Source organism: Falco rusticolus, chromosome 9, assembly GCF_015220075.1.
Source record: "Falco rusticolus isolate bFalRus1 chromosome 9, bFalRus1.pri, whole genome shotgun sequence".
Lineage (NCBI taxonomy): Eukaryota > Metazoa > Chordata > Aves > Falconiformes > Falconidae > Falco > Falco rusticolus.
In genome coordinates this window covers 39,429,607-39,447,497 of record NC_051195.1, presented here as the reverse complement: position 1 = coordinate 39,447,497, position 17,891 = coordinate 39,429,607, and the positions used below count along the sequence as shown (strand labels likewise).

General features: G+C 41.1%; 1 long non-coding RNA gene across 1 annotated transcript in view; it reads right to left on the bottom strand.

The window, feature by feature from the left end:
* Positions 1–4,974: 4,974 nt before the first annotated feature.
* Positions 4,975–17,891, bottom strand: part of LOC119153957 — a 41,348-nt gene continuing 28,431 nt past the window's right edge. The window contains exon 5 of the long non-coding RNA XR_005106271.1: positions 4,975–5,068. This is a non-coding gene — a long non-coding RNA (uncharacterized LOC119153957). The remainder of the gene's footprint in view (positions 5,069–17,891) is intronic.

The following is a 17,891-nucleotide window of genomic DNA, read 5'->3' as shown; positions in this document are numbered from 1 at the left end:
AGGCAGAGCCCAGGATCAGTGTAGGTGGACGGCCAGTTAATCACTGTAGCCTTGATCTCTCCTGATCTGTTCAGGGTCTGTAAGGGTTGTTTGCCTGTCTCTGCTCTTGAAACAGTGCTTCCAAGGGCCAGCTCAAGTACCTTTCATTTAAATAGATTGGGGATTTGCCAGTTCATCCCTGAACCCAGGAATTTGCTGGTTCATCCCCAGACCCAGGAATGTCAATCTGCCCATGTAGAATAGCTATCCTGTTCCAGCTCTTGCGTAGGGAAGGCTGGCCGGTGCCTAGCAGGATAGGTTCATCAATCAGACCTATCCTGCTAGGTGGCAAAGAGCCACCAGCAGCACAAAACAAAGCTGGCAGTGCCTTTCCACCAGATTAACGCCTCTCAATGCAAGAAGTCCTGGACCACACTTTTTATCTGCACTGTGTAAGTACCACTCCTGCTGTCCTTAGAAAGATTATACAGTTGCTTATGGACCCTGTGCAGCACTACAAATGAGTTGACGGGATCACAGTGAATGTGCAAATGAAGGTCTTTTCTGCTTGCAACAGAGGAGTTGGGTCTGTTATGATACAAGCTTAGCATTGACATGGCCACCAAGCTAGTCCCACCCACAGCAGCAGGCAACCGCAGTCAAACCATGGAGAAACTACTTCAAGTGAAAGCGTACTTACACACACAATCCAATTTTCAAAACCTGTTGAGCTTTTCTGAACATCCACTTAAATAAGAGCAGATATCTTTCATAAAATGCTCTAAACCCAAGCTTGCACCATTCAGCTCATGCAGATAAAAAACCCATCAAACCATCCCCAGGCTATCTGCAAGAAGCCAGCGTTTCCTCTGTAACAGGAGAGGGCTTTGTACCTTACTGCTGTCAGCAGGTGACTTTACAGATGCCCATCTGCTAAGCCATTTTGTAAACAGCAAACACTTGTCTCCTGCAATGCCCCATCTTCCTGCTCTACTCAAAAGCAGGAAGCCTGCCTTCCTGCTTGTGCCCCTGCTGTATTAAAAAAAAAAAAAAAAAAAAGGCATATAATTGACTGTGATGTTACTAGCAGCCAAGCTAGTAAGATAAGTCACAGATGACACAAGAACATGAGAGCATGAACACAAGTACGTAGCAGGGCTAATCGTTTCATTAGGAAGAAGTGAACCCAGCGCTTCCTCCATGGAGGGAGCTACGTTACCAGAAGGAGCAAATCCTTGACCGCAAGTTTACCGGTTTGAATCCAATGCAGAGGCAGCTCAGGCTGAATGAATGAATATTCCCCACTGTGACTGCATCCTCAGCAAACTGTCCCAGAGAACAAGGACTGAACTCTCTTTTTCTCTTCAACAGTGTCTCCCAAGGACAACTACAAGGAGGAAACCAACACTGCCAACACTTCAGGTGCCTGTAAGAACAACTATCTAATAGCCTCCACAGTAATATCAATTGACAGGCACCCCCTCTTTAAAGGGTTTGTCCTATGTGCAAATACAAAGACTGCACCACACTTACAACCCTGAGACATTAGCCAGGTGCTTTGGAATTTTAATGCTAATCTAAATAACCTCACTGAAACAAGATAAATGTAATGGCTAAATAACTGGTATGAGAAAACAGAGATAAATGGATTATGGGGCAACACAGACAAAAAGTACACAAAAGTATATCAGAATAGGAAGACTTCGGCTTCACTGCACATTTGCTTCCCCCTCCCCCCTTCCCACTGAAATTTTGAACTGTGAGTTTTAAAAAAAAGTGTCCCTTCACTAGATAGCTAGCATTTGAATCCATATGCTAGTTCCAGGAGCTGTCATACCTCTCCCTTGAAATTATTCTGTGCTCACACAAACCGTGTCACTTGGTAGATTCTTAATATGTAATAAATATATAGGCATAAATACTCCTAACTGCTGCAGTTTGTGGGACTTCTGTGATATCTTTCATGATGACGAGAGTTTATCACATTGACCATGAAATTCCCAAACTGCATCTCTAGATTATGTCACAGGTGGCACACATAAGGCTTTTGGACGAACAGGCCCACTGCTGCCATTTAGTGCTGGAATGGGGGTCCCCTGCATGAGGTGGCACAGGAACTGCATGGGACAGAGCTGGCTAGCAGCATGCTGGCAGTGGCGTGAGAGGAGGAAAAATCCCTGCTTGACTCAAACCCAGATAAACTTTCCACAGCACTAAAGCAAAACCAGCTTTTTATTTGTAAAATAAAGACATTTTTAAAATAAAATCTGACACCACTGATCCCAAACCCTGCTGTTTCCATAGCCATAGTCCAAGAAAAAGCGCACTGCCAGGGTGAACTACCCCACCTCCTAAGACAGCAGTTTAGACAAGCAAATCAAGTGGTGTAACTCTGGCCAGCCTCTCAGTGTCACTGCCTCAGTGCAGGTATACTGACTGCAGGCCCCTCTTCTGGGCTCCCACCATTCACCATCACTCAATTTAAACCAGACACAAAGTCATGCTGATTCTGTGAAGGCATCCAGACAGAGCAACTGCAACATTTTCCAACGGCAAAATCATAGAGTGTAGTGAAAGGGAAATTGTATTGACTTTTTCCATTTCTAACAAGGGATTTGCAAGCACACAGGCTATGTTTGTTCAACTAGAGTTGAAAAGAAAACCAGAATCATATGAAACATCCCTTTAATCCATGAACCCAGTGAACAGGATGGCCCCAGCTATTGTGTCAGTACATACAGCTTGGGGTCCTTAATCCTTCAAATTATTGGCATGGTGCACTTGCTCTGTGACAGCTCTTTCAGATCTTTTCCCATCTCTATTGTTTTGTTTTCTGCTTGAGTAAATAGTAGAGCAAAAGTGAGACACATTTGTTTCTGCTGTCAGGATGAATGGCCTGGATCTTCACCCCCCTGCTTTTTCTGTTGACATTGTATCTTGGCTAATACACATGGACTACCATCAAGGAAGGAGTCTTCTCCCGTTTAGTCTTGTATGAAAAACACAGAGTGGAAATGATGGCGTGAGGTAAAAAGCTGTTGAGGATGATGGCCAAAAGGACAGGAAAAAAATTAAAAGCCAGAATCCACCTTATTTACATAACAGACAACCATTCGCATCCATGGTGAGCAAATGCAAAGTGAACAAATTGCCTCCATTTTACAAATGGAGAAATAGCAGCAGAGAATGGCAATATGCCCATGGCCACCCCACAAACCACTGGCAGAGCAGAGCAGAGATCTCAGGCTTTTCGAGGCCTAATTTCATCATGTATCCACTAGGCAGCTCCACCTTGTTTTTGCATCAGAATTATTACAAATTATTAAACCAGGATCACGGTGATTTATACCTCCTTTGCACAGACAAACAAGGGAAGCTGAGAAACTACTCTGTGGAAAGGTTCAGCTATGAGCTGATCTTGAACAGCTCAGGGCGTTTGTGTCACAGTTTTCAACCTTGGTTGTGGTAAATGCTGCAGGCTCCCAGCTGCTATGGGAGCAGTCAGGACAGCATTGTCTTCTGGAAGGGTTTGCACTCGTTCAATGAGCAGCCTTTATTTGTCCTCCAAAGACTCTGAGTTACTTTTAAACCATTTTAGAGTCTCTAGAGTTCCACTACCTTTATTCTTTGTAATATAAATGGAATCACAGCAAAGAGCTATGATTTGCGTTGGTATTGGGAGTGAAAAGGGAAGAAAGCATCATTCTGTTTGTGCTTGCTCTAAAGCCTCACTATAGAGATAGGACAAAGACAACCTTGGCATCTGTTGTTATATTCCGAATCCCAGGAGGAATGAGGGCTCTGAATACTGGTTTAACACTTCCCTTGCTGGGAACTATGTAAAGGGAACAGCAGGCTCTGCAAACCAAGACAGTTTTCTTCTGAGCAGAGACAAAGTTTGACTCTTCCGCCTCTGTCTTCCACCACCACAGCCTATTCCTTTTCTGTGTCTGGTAGGCTGGGTGGTATGGAGGAGGATGTATAGATGAAATCATTCAGACACATAGCTCTGTTTCCCACTTTGCCACTACTTCATGCAGCCCTGTACAAGAACACTTTGTCCACTCTACCACATTACCCGTATTTCTAGCCCCATCAATTCCAGTAAGGGCTGCCACACATACCAGTGTCCACAGACTTGTTCCCTGTCCCTAATGCAGAAAGTCAAGAAAGTTTTCATTTCCCTGAGCCTATTGCAGACCATATGTGCAAGAAATCCATGCTTCCTCAAAGGGAGTGTCTTGCTGTGCAGTTGTGACAGGGTGTGTGGGCATATGTTTCTGCCTGGCCTAATTAATCATTAAACCATTTCAACAACCAGTTCTTCTTTGGCAGGCTACGCAGGGTCATTCATATCTATTAATATATACATGCACATAAACACATGAACACAGAGAGAACACAAAGCCATCTTTCTTAATTAAACACAGCTCATATTTTTAACAGGTAATGTTATATTCCCTGATAAAATATAGATAATGCTTAGAATAAATGCTTTCTATAAACGCATTATAATGGCTGCTTCAACTTTTTGTTGTGAAGAATAGTTCTGACAACAGACTAGATGGTTTATGAATAAATAATACTAGTAATAATAACACTAAAGGGGTACAGAGTCCAAGTTCATTTCACATTGCTTGAGTAATTCTAAACAAATTTTTTCTTTCACTGATACGTTCTCATCTCTAATAGAATTCACAGGGACATGCTGTCCTAAAGAGGGATCAGATCTGACCTAGGGAACAACAGGGTTCATCAGTAGGGAGACTTTTCCCATCTGTCTCTACAGGTAGCAAAATACCTTTATCTGGCTGGAAACTTCAGCCGGCACAATGCACGAAGTGTGCCAGATCTCAAAAGTAAACAGTGAGGAAAATGGTAAGCAATCAATAATACTATGCAATGTCTGTGACTAACCATAAAAATATCTCCCTCAGATTGTCTGCCTTTCCTGTGATCCTCCTCTCCAAGATTTGATATTTTTCCTACCTTAAAAGAGCAGAAATTCTCTGTGGCTCAGGACAATTTCTTCCCTTCCACTCACCGAAGAACTGAGAGGGCTCTTCTGCCCATTCCTGCCCCATCCACCCTAGGAAAGTAGACAGAAGAAATGAAAAAAACTTTAAAAACCTGTAGGAGAAGGTGAGCTGTGTTGTTGAGGGAAGATTTTTAAAGTAAAATTGCAGAAAGAACATAGGTTTAGAGACAGATTGAACTGTTTACATGGACAAATGGAAAAGCAAAAGTGCAGGTAATGATAGATACTTTTTTCCCTTCATTCAGAACTGTTTGGGACTGATTGTTTAGATGAAATACCAATCCAGCTTCTGTAGTCTAATTTTTAATTTTAAATGCAAATTGAACTGAACAGATCTGGAAAAGTTCTGATATAACTTCTAGGATTTCTGTGTTCTTTGCCTTTCTTTATACCTGTTTTTAACCAAAAGATAGGTAAAGAAACAACTTGAGAGATGTGCTGAATCTAAACATCTTTGGAAATTAATAAAGCAAGAGAACCGAAGCTTGTAATGCTTTATATATAGACCAAGGCCCATCACCAAGTCTCTGACCTGTGGATTCTTACTCAGCACCAGTGACAGCCAGGTTTATTCATCAGTATTTTCACTTGTGAAACTGAAGTCTTGAAAGCAATTTGAGAGAGGAGCAAAGCACTTATTCTCTGCTGGGATTTAATTTGCTTTCTGCCTGTATTTCTGTCAGCCAGAAGGAATCTTTACCTATCCACAGCAAGCACAAAACACTTGCAGTGTGAAGGAACTGAGCACAGCGACATTAAACAGAAACAAAACCAGAAACAAAGCTAAAGTTGGGAAAAAAAGCGTTATAAAAACCAGGTTCCCTCACCTCTTTTTCATCACAGATTTAAGCTTGTACAGAACATTAGATCTAAGTTCAGATCTATCTTGCATAAAGAATCATAATAAATAGTGGTAAACTTAACACTCAGATTTTGAAATAATAATAGTTGTCATCATCATAATCTTGCTTTCCATTAAAGGCTCTACAGGCATTTTGGGAGCATCACTGAACTAGTACTCACAGTCCAGCTATTGCACAGACAGATTTTCTTTTCAAATTTCTTTTTCATCAAAGAATAAAGTACTATGGGGTGAGTACTCCCTCTCTCCACCTTAAAATTTAAGCTAAAATAACCTGGAAAGGTTCACTCAAAAGCCTAACTTAAAACATCCCCAAATAATCCATTTCCCACCAGGGCAGTTATCCTAATGGGTGGACATCTAACTTGAAACCTGTATAATGCTAGGGACAGAGCAAAGTAGTAACTCCAGGTATTCATTCTTTGACCAACCTACTTGAAGCTGGGAGTCATGCTGAGTCCCAGCCTGCCACCAGTAGCCTGCTTTCAGTACCCAGTTTACTTCCAGGCCTTTGTATTCTTCATGGCAGATTTAAGTGTAATGCCTTGTTGCCTCATGCCCTTTCTCTTCCAATTCCCAAAACTAACTATGTAATCCACAGTCTGAAAATCAGGATTTTCTAGTTTTGTAAGCAGTCACCATCCCACTGAGGTAAGTTAAGTGCTCTCCACAAACCTTAGACATGGACTTGCTTCCCAACAGCTGATCTGCCGAGTGGCTTAAGCAAAGGTACCAGTGCAAAAGTTCTAGCACAGAGCACAAATCCTGCTCTGCCACCCCTTTGACAGGTTGTTTAATTCCAGTTAAGGGGCAAAAGGAAAACCGGATGCAGTACTGTTTTAAAAGTTATCACAACTAGTCAAACAAAACTCGAGTCCTCACATTTGCGTTCTGCTGCATAGTCTATGTCTGTCTCAGTCTGAGGCTTAAAACTGCTGAGTGAGAAGCAAGCTGTGTATGTGGAATCCCTAATGTTCTGAAACGTTTAGATAATATCAAGTCATTGTGCTAGCATTTGTTTGAAATAAACATACAAATTACAGAGAATTACTGAAAGACATACCCTGAGTCACTGGGCTTTCACTGTTGTTCGCTGAATAAACCACTCCACTCTGGGAGTGTCAGTATTTTATATCGTAACCACAAAGGATCAAAGAGCCACATCTTTATGACATATACCTTATAAGCATATAGAAATACTTCTGCTATTTACTTTGGGATACCCTTAATGCCCAAGATGGGAGTCAACTTTCCTCTGTAGCTTTCAAAGCAGTTTCAGATGGAAAGCAAAGCTCATTATTTCTGAGACTCAGAAAATTAAATTACTGGCACACAGTCTAACACCAAGCCATGGATCCAGGACAGAAATCCTGCGGTTCTGACTCCCAGTCTGAGGTCCTGTGCACCAAACACTCCATTACAGGACAGTGACTGCAAGGTGTAATCATGTCTCTTAACACAAATTAAGACATTTTTTCTATTCCAGAACAGAAATCTGTCCTTTCATATCTGTGAATTACCCTGAAAACTCCATTCATTATCTCCAAGCCATTAAAATAATCACAGTTTTGTTTTGCAATCCCAGCACTTCTGTCAGTTGCTAAACTAGTGCTTTCCTTTGAGATTGCACGGTATTTTAGGAAACCTATCTGCACAAAAGCCTTTGTCTGAGAACATTTATCAATAGAAACCATTTCTATGACAAATAAATCAATAAACGTTTGAAACAGGTAATATAGTGCAGCTGAAGGAGGGCGATGCAGAGCTTCCACCTAAGGATTATGAATGTGAAACCCCACCAGGTTACACAGTGACACAGATTGCTGCTACCGAGGTATTTCAGTGGTGTGCTTGGAACATTGTCGTTGTGCTCAGACTGTTTTGAGCCTGTTCCCAACAAATAAGCAGCTTCCTTATTTAGCTGGCACCTTGCTTGACTGACCCTGATGGGATGGACAAAGGAAAAGAGACTGAGTATCATTTAGTGTGCACACTCCAGAAGTGACAAGAGGATAACAACATTGGGGTCTACTGGGCAAAGCCTGGGGTTACTGGTTTTGATACTGGACTACAACGATGAATCTCCTGTGCCAAGTCAGCCTGATTGTCATTATTACCCAGAAGAGAAGCTTGGGGACAGATTTTTGTCCTCTGCATATTAACCAAGGGAATACATGCAAATGTAACAAGCGTTAAAACCATCAGTTGACTTAATAAATATGTTTGGATATGCAACAGGACCACTCCTGCTTTACTGGCTGTAGCAACCATTTTAAGAACATTGCCATGTGCCATTTATTGCACTGCATACACAGAGTGTACTTCTTCTTTCTTCAACGAGAACTTTGCTGTGATTGATATAAGGACACATTCACTAGCAATTTTGATAATTAGACACACTCCAAGGTATGGACAAATATAAGTCTGCCAGGTACATTCTTGTTTGAAAAGCCACGTATGCATGTACGTATATATGCATATTCTTGTTCCCATGCCACACAATGCATTATGTAAAAATTGTTATACTTTGTGAACATAATCTTCTCGTGATTCTTGAAGCTACAGAGAAGTTGGTCTGCCTTCCAGTGAACATTTAATTTGCCTGAATGTTAGCTGTTATGATAAACAGATTGTAATTAATGTGGTCTTGGAAAATTTAATCCCTTTATTACTACATTGCACCCTGAGTCTGTAAAAGGTGCTGTAAAAGGTGCTCAGTGGCTGTGGAAAATTAACTGCATACAGTAAAGAAAGACTATCACCAGCTTCCTAGTGCTTAAAAAAAATAAACACACACACATCCCTTCATGAGTTGGGTACACCAACACCATGCCTTCACTGACTAGGCAAATACAATCTTTGGCAGGAGGACAACAGTGCAATAGAGACTACTGCAACAGAATCAGAAAAAGGCCATATTGTATATGGTTTGGAGAAAATGTCATACGTTAATTTGAATGTACTTTTCATGTAAATAGAAATTACTAGACTAGGTGGTAATGGTCTAGAGAAAGACATTTTAAAAGGACTATTGTCAATGGCACAAACCCTGCTACACTGGGGTTCATGAGATTAACCTTGAAAGGTTCATAGAAAAAAATGCAATGCAAAAGGATCACCTTGGCAAAAGAAATGGTAATCTGATGGCTACTTTGGAAAGCAACTTTCAACCTCAAGGTACAACCCCTGCCATTGATGCCAGCATTTTTGATGGAGCAGTATTTGTGAACATGTTGAAACCTGATGCTAGCAACATGATTGTGCTCTGAAATGTTTTGTCATATCCTTGAGTCACAGCAGCAGGATTGTAGGCTGAGCTGTTTGTGCTGCCAAAAGTCTCAAGGCTCAAACTAGAAACAGGAGAGGAGAAGGCATCAAAAGATTTTCCATACCTCTAGTACCAAGCTAGCACAGCTCTGACCCAACATGGTACATGAGCTACATGCTGAACAGGGCTCTGACGGGTTTATGCACGTGATGCTGGCACCTGAGTTTCCTTCACCCTCAAAACATGGACAGATTGAAAGCACACAGAGAAAGGCCCCTCCAAAAGTAAGTATTTGGCAACACTGAATTGCATTTCCCTGGAGGGCCCAATAGGGCATGCAAAGCATGCACTGAAGATTGGGAAAGACTTTATTGTTTCCTTATTAATTTTATGCTGCACATTTCTGTAAATTTCTTTTTCTATCATTTCTATATGTTTATAAAGTGATGTATACTCCTGAAACACAACAATTATACATACACCAATCTGGGTTACAACTATTAGGAAAGAGAAAGAAAAGTTAACATCATTATATAGCAAAATTGCATTGGGGACATGCTACACAACATGTTAATTCTAGTATTTTTACACAAACTTAATCCACTACAATTCATTGCTTTAGCTTTTAGGAACCCTTAGACAGGAATATAAGCATACAAAATTAAAAAGTAATTGGGATGTGTTAACAGGATTAACAGTCGGTACTGGGACAATACCAGGACTCAGATTTCAGGCAAGCCACCACTGGTACTGTGGAAAGGTCTAGCATAAACTTCAGATTTTAATGTCTTTACTAGCTGACAGCCTAAAATTGTCACAAACTTAAGGCTTCATTATGAAACCCAGAACTTTTCATAAGTTCTGTTTTTTTTCTTTATTGTCCTTAGGCAGAGTAACTATAGGAGGGACCTATAAAAATCCAGAATCACTTCGAATCTTGCTAAAACCTTGGCCTCGATGACATTCACCAATAGTAAGTTCTATTCCTTAATTACATGCTGTGTGAGAAAATATTTCCATTATTGCTACATCAGCATATTTCTTTGTGTTTTGTTGTTGTTGTTCCATCTTTGCTGCAGCAGCCAGACACATCACGAACCTAGAAGACCCATACAATTAAGCAACTTTGATTTTGGAACCAACTGAACAGCTCAAAGCAACTACATGTTGTTTATACACATCCTGGAATATGCAAATAGATTTATATCACCTAGGTGAAGCACATTTTATTTGAAGAACAATAGACCAAATACCTGTCTTGTGAAACTCCAATTAAACTAATGAGGTTAACCTCAAGCTGGATAAATAGTAAAATAGATTCCTAGGGATATATTATCAACAGAGATCTGACCTGATCTTCCTTTAAAATAAATCACTACGTAATCATCTTCTGTGCAAAACCAAAAGTCAGTGTTCCCCCCACCCTCTCCCTGACTGTAAAAAGCTGCACCGTATTAAATTAACAGGGGCCTTTGACTTCTCAGCCTTTGGAGGTTGTGCCTGTGTGTGGTCTGTTCACCCTGTGAAGTATGACCAGCAACTCATGTGCGTCTGCCACATTTGCTCAACAGCCAGGAGTGGCCCAGAGTATCGGCTGCAAAACGAGGCACACATGGCAATGATTAACGGGGGCTGCCCCAGTCATGGGGGGGAGCTTTGAAAAGGGCACAGAATGGAGGAGAAAAAAGCACCCCTTGAGTTTGTAATGCATTCACAGCTAACTCTCAAGAGTAATGAAGAGATAGTGCCTGTTCCTAGAAGCAAGAGAAAGCAAATTAGACAAACACATTATGACCAGGATTTATGACGCAATAAAAATGAAGAATATCATATCTGGAAAGATCATAATAAAAGTATCAGCTTCCTGGCAGTTCTCAAACTGCCAGCAAGGCTTCTAGACTATTACAGAGAGCTTCAAACAACAGTTGATAAAGAAATGAGGGGAAAGTAAGAAAAATAGCATCCCTTATGGTAATTTATAGAGTTCTGTGACGTTACTTTGCAGATTGCTTCTTTCACCTACAAATTTCTACAAATTGTATGTGAGATATATGTATACACGAGCTGTGCACAGAAATAAGCATTGTGATATGAACGTCGTAGCTGCAGGATAAGTAGAATTCGGGCTTACTTTTGTGTTAATACTTGAGAACTGGCCCTTTCTCCAGGGTTAGACTAGAGGGCTCTGAAGTTGCTCCAGATGCCAGCAGCCTTATATGGAAAATACAGGGCAAAAAAAAAATGTTAGCCTAAGCCAAAAGGCTGGGCATCAGCAGTCTTCAAGTTGTCTTGACCATCATCTTTTTCCTCCTGTCATGCCCCTTTTCCATATATCGGCAAGTGTTACATTTATCTCTGTGTTGGGATGGGGGAAAAGATGAGTTTTCACATCTGCTGAGTTTGCTTGCCACGCAACTGGCTGTGCAGTGCAGCTGAGCCCTACAGCACTGCCACCCCACACAGCCACCTCTGCAGAAAAAACGTGGGAACTGCAAAGCAGCTATCAGTCTTAAGGCTTTTATTCCAGGGACCATTAAGTGCTGCTGACCAGTCTCTAGGCTCCCTCAAAACAGAAGGAAATACTCTTGTAATACCTCTCCTTTCTGATCAGACCAAGTACAAAACACTGGGTAATTTCCTGCTGATTCCACAGTTTTCTCTGGGGTGGGTGCACAAGGCACCATTTGGTCACTCATCATCTCCAGTGCACAGGCGGGTCTCACGACAGATGGAATCATGCAGCTTTCTGAAGCAGGCTGCCTTCTTAAGCAGCAAAACCTCAACTAACCTGAAACAAGCAAGCAAGCGAGCTTTCACACAACTTGGATTTCCACTTTTTTCCTGCCTGAAAACCTCTATAGATCACAGGAATGTGTATGAGTAATATGTATTACAGGTAAGCTTCTCAATATATCACAGCCTACACCACTTGACTGTCTCTGCTAGTGGCTGTGATAAGAAGGATGAGGCTATCCAGTCCCAGAGTCTGAGACATTCAGTTCCAGAGTTTGAGCGTATTGCATCTATCTTGTGCAGATTTCCTAATGCTTAACTGAGAAAGAGGCTTTGATTCATCCGGCCATGTGCATCAGTCAATTCAGATAGGGAAGATGACAGGATATTAGATATATATATTTTAAAAAAAAAAAAAAAAAAAAAACAAGTCAAAGGAAATGGAAGAAGCAATACCTACCTTCTAATCGTTTTTCTACTAACATTTGCAATTAGCTGTATGTTTTTAGCTCTTTGGCCTCGTCAACATATTCAAGCAGTTGAGGTAGCCAGTGGTATTTCATTTACCAGTTTTTTGAGGTAAGAGCAAAAGCTGTTCCTTTTCCAATCAGATATTATTCATCGCCTCAGCCAGGATGGACAGAACTGACTCTAGTGAAAGACCACTCTGAAATTGTAACTAATGGAGAACAGTGCTGCATGGGGGTCACATTTTCATTAGTTTGGGTACTGCCGCCTTCTCTGTGTGGCAACATGGCTTTCATATGAAATGAAATGGCTCAGAAGGGCAGTGCCCAGGTATAAACATGGGACAGGGTATTCTTAGAAAAGAGCCTCCCCCGGCTGAGACCCACCAGGCTCCTAGTTATCGGCAGAAGAGATGCACATTGGCCTCTGGGGCACCGTGCAGGTTAGGTCTAATTTGACAAGGGAGTGATCTGAAGGACAGAGAAAAGAAGTGGGAAGCTCTGCGTGACAGGACAAAAAGTACTGTCAGAAGCTGAAGCCCAGTAAGAAACAGTTGTATTTACTTACTGACTTGTTCATTGTGCAGAGCTCTGGAGGGGTAATTTAAAAGACTCATATACATTATTTTGGAAAGAATTATCCCATTAAATCATGAATTAGTACTACCAGATAACTCTTATCCAAGTACCACCTGAATTGCATTTATTAGTTAAATCTGAGTATGAAGCCACAGTGTTAATGCATAGGATAACAGATAGAACAGCACTATAGACTACATACTTATTTATATACTCTCAAGGTCAGTGCTAGGATGATAAAACACTCATACACTGTGCTTTCGTTCTGTGACATGAGCAGAGCTCCTTTAGTGAATTATGATATTGTATTAATTCATTCCAGGTCCAGCTGTTAGCCAGCACAGCTACAGTTCCATTTTGATGTTCTGAGGTTTGTACATGTAATAAATCACCGCAGCAGCACAGGGATTTATGTGAGCAGTTCCTCATACACTTAAACAAATTCATACACCTATCAAAGGCTGTCTTGTTTTGCAGCTCACTTCAGACACCACCTGCAAAAGCTTGCTATGTTTCAGGATCTGACATGTTCACTGGGTCAGTTTATGCAACAAGAGATTCAGTAGGACCAGAGATTCACAGGACCTTTTGGAAAAATGCTTAACATGGAGTTTCTTATTGTTACCTCCTTGTTCACCCTTTACAGCCCTGAACACATTCAGTACACTCATGTACTGAAATCAGTTACAGTCATCTATGCACCTTGACTGTCCTCACGTTTTAAGGCATTCACCATGTCCCAATTACACTGTCATGGAAGTGTCAAGCAAGCAGAAGAACCAAATACACATTCAGCAAAGCTGATACATAGAAAAAAGAAATTCCTCCTGGCCCAGAGTTATGCTGAACAAAAGGGACAGGACAGGATTTCCAGAGAAGCTCAGAGCACTGGACACCCAAATCCCATTAAAAATTGGCTAAGTGACTTCATCTTCTTTAAAAATACTAGTTGTGATTATTCAAAGAACACATCACTTAATACATTTGGATGTCATGACTCTGTTTTATAAAAATAGGAGCCTAAATGAGGCTCCTGAACCCATACTGAAGCACTGAAGTAAGCATCCTGGTTTGCAAAAGTGCTGAATACCAGGCACTCCCACTGACTCACCCAATGTGCTCAGCACCTTGCTAGAAAATCAGGCTCAAATTAGGGCACTGACACAAAGCTATTAATCGGCCAAGTCTCAAACAAAAAACCATCAGGGGAAGCAAGGAATGCAGACAAATAAAGACTACAGGGAAGAGTAAAGAGATTGCTCTGCAAAGGCAGGTTCAGATTGTTCCAAGAGATTTTCCTTCAGAAGTTTGACATTATTAATGCATGTAAAATAAAACAGTTCCACAAACAGAAGCTCTTTGCTTGAGTCTGCTCCAACAACAATAACACCAGTTTCATATAATGCACAAGGCATCCCCAGAGATTTGCACTAAATCATGTTGACAAGAAAATCAAGACAGAAACCATGCAGAAGAGCTTTGAAAAATAAATCAAAAAGGTTAGGCTGATGCTGCAGCACAGCTCTGTGCACAGGTAAGCCAGCTTTCTCCAAAATCACCTTGGATTGCCGCTATGGCATGTAAAAATGTAGAAAGGCAGGATGGGGCAATGTAGAGATTATGTGTCATCTATGGCTACGAAAAATAAAAAAACTTCACTTAACACCTTGGGAATTCTGTCCTATGTCAGCACTACTATTGCTCCAGTGATTGCAGGACTGGGCCTCTGTTGTTGAATATAGCATGTTCCTCTAAAATGTCTGAACTACCACTAAATTAATTTTATGCTTACTAGACACAGGTTTCCCCCCCAAAAAAATGTATTTTCTGATTTATATAACAAGTTTTCTTTACACTGAGTTGGGTGCTTCCCACTTACATATTTTCCTATCTTCCCCTAATAAAGTTTTATAAAAGGGTAAATGTTTCAGCCCTTTCCAGAGACACATGGCAGCCATAAAGCTTTCCTGATGTGTCCCTTGAGAAGCGTCTGGGATAAAGGAGTTCCTCCACGGGACAGATCTACCAGAAAAATCTGTCACACCAGAGATCTGCCCCATTCTCAGCCACCAGTGCTGGAGGTTTAACCATATGGAAGAGGATATGCCCCAAAAACGTCAAAGCTTTGGTGTACCTTGAGAGCTGTGAAAGAGAAGAAAATTCAGAAGAGTTTCAAGGTTATCCTGAGTTAGATGGAGGCTTGTCTAGCTTTGAAGTTTGTGACTGATTTAAGTCACCAGAGTCCTTCCAGTCTTTGGCTGGATCAGTGATTCTGGCCTAAGTATTTTGGTAGATACATCATCCTCCTCTGTAATTATATTTGATACAGTCCTGTTTTGACAGATATGTGCTCCAAACATATTACTATTTCTCAACATATTTTGCTCAAAGCTCTACACCTATTTTACGCCTTATATTCATTATTTTAGGCAGCTCCCATCTCAGACTCTACACTCCACCTTCCCAAGACAAGAAATTGGGCGACTAAGGCAAAAATGTGTGAAAGAAGGTGGCATGAATAACAATGACGATGGGTGTGCTCACATAAATCAGCAGTCACCATGGTCACAGATGGCCTCCAGCTTCAGCACTGCCAGGTGACAGTGATTTGTAGGCAGTGCAGCAAAGACAGGCTTTTGGAGGACAGCTAGTGGGTAGCTGAAGTTTGGCACATGAGTTCCTCCCATCTGCAAGAGAAAATGCCTGAATGGGAAAATGCAGGCAAATAAGGAGATAAATATTGGTGGAATAAAGCAGAGGCACAGGAAATCAGGTATTGCATTAAGTAGTGGATTAAGTCCTTGCAATGAAAAAGAAACTGCTCCTTTGGCTTTTTTATAACTACCAAGGCTTGTATTTTTTCTAATGAAACATGATTTTGGGTTTGAAGTGTCCAGCTTATACTACCTCAACAAGCTTGGGTTTTTCCACTTGGAGAAGTAATGAACACTCACATTCTAAAAATAGTAAGAATTTTCACTAGGAGTGGTGAAAGGCCAAGTATATCAGTATATTGTTAAGAAAGAAGGTGCATGGGAAATCAATCTGATACAACAGAATTTAATAATTCATATCCCTGCTTAAACTGATAGTATCTTTCACTAATACCATGTTTGGGTAGTTCTCACTGAATCCTAGCTAGCAGTTATGTTAATGTTACTAGTAAAATCCTTTGGGGCAAGTTTTGTAGGAAAAGGTACTATCTCTTCCTAAATTAACTGATACAGTTGAGAAAAAACAGACTAGCTTCTGGTGACGTCTGCTTCCTAAGTCTTTGACAGAAACACTCCCATCATTCCCAGCAGATTTACCTTCTCTGACCCTCTGACACAACCCTTTCATTATGACATTTAACTTACTAGTATATATAACTACAGAGAATAACAAGCCTTGGGTAAGACATGGACATGTTCAGACTACTTACTTCACTTCTGTATCAAATTTGTTCTTGCCAGGAGCTGTTCACTGAAAAATTTTGTTACCAAGGATCTACTGTCTGAAGAGCCTAAATCTGATGTTGCCAATAACCATCCTTATAGGACAAATTTGCAAACTTGGATCCCAGCCTATTTAGGTCATGACAGAGACCATGCATTTCATTTGCATCTGGGAGCGATCAAAAGGGGGGAGCACTTGCAAAGACCATTCAAGTATTATTGAAGATCTAGCAAACCATTACTCAATTTCTCTGTGTATCAGCAGGGAAGGAGGAAGGGGAAAAAAAACAAAACCGCACAAACCAAAACCACCTATTCATTGATTTCCTTAGATTTCTACAAATCTAGGAAATGAGAAATTTCACACCTTCCTTACTGCCCTGTATTGAGGGCAAGTATCCAAACATAAAGCATTACAGTTTTAGGAGCCACTCACTGGCTCACTGATTTGACTTGGTATTATGCTAATCTACAGAACCAGCTCTTCCTTTGCAAGACAAAGATTCTGCTTCTGGGCATGTATCTGACTTCAGAAAGTGACTGATTAGAGCCTGAGTGGAGTGCTACTGGTCAAAAATAAATTTTAAACCACATCACTGTACTTGAAATACATACGCTGTATAAAGTTACCTAAAAAAAAAAATTAAAAAAAAACCAACACAACAAAATCAGATAAGAGAAAGAGTGACTAATGATTAGTGACTTGATAAGAAGGCCTCTTCCACTAGCAGGTATCTGGTGGTGTTACTTAATGACCAACCCTAACTTCAGCACTTTTAATGCAGGAGATGAGTTACAGATCGTTGTATTGCTCTGTTGAGAGTGGAAGGAAGCAGGAGGTCCCCAGGAGGGTGCTGAGCCACAGGCTGCTCTCACATGTTCAGGGGAAGAGCAGGAACACAGGGGAATGCAGGAGGTCCCTGTTCCACCTGCTGTGTCCAAACTGATGCTGAGCACTTCACAAGTGCTGTGCAAAGTTCATACACAAACTGGAACAAGGCCAAAACTTCTACAGCAATCCATGTATCCATGGGGTAAATCTAAACATTGGCTGCTATTTCCTCTCCCTCGGCTATTTTGAGTTTCTGTCAGACAGGAGTTTGGACATGGCTAATACTTTTTCCAATTGCAGACTACAAAATCCAGGAATCATTTGAGAGCAAGTTTCTCTTACCATGACCAAGAAGGAGCTAAAGCCACAGTCCACAAGGTCTACAAAAGCCTGATCGAAACCTGGCCAAAAGCTTACAAAATTCAAATGCCACTTTCTTGGTCTATCCCTGACAGAGTAGAAGAAACTAAAGCCATCTAAACCAACATGAAAAGTCTTGGCAAACCAGTTCTGTTACTTCATGGAAAAGTCAGGACATAGCTGCAGATTTGTTTATCCAAAGCTGCTAGGCCATGAAAAGGTGGGGCTGTCACTGATATGGAGAAATAGTGTGAAATGGGGACAATGGACATCGATTGCGATTGTATATGTCTGCTCAAGGAATGTGGGTATGGTGACCGGTCATGGGTGCGGTGT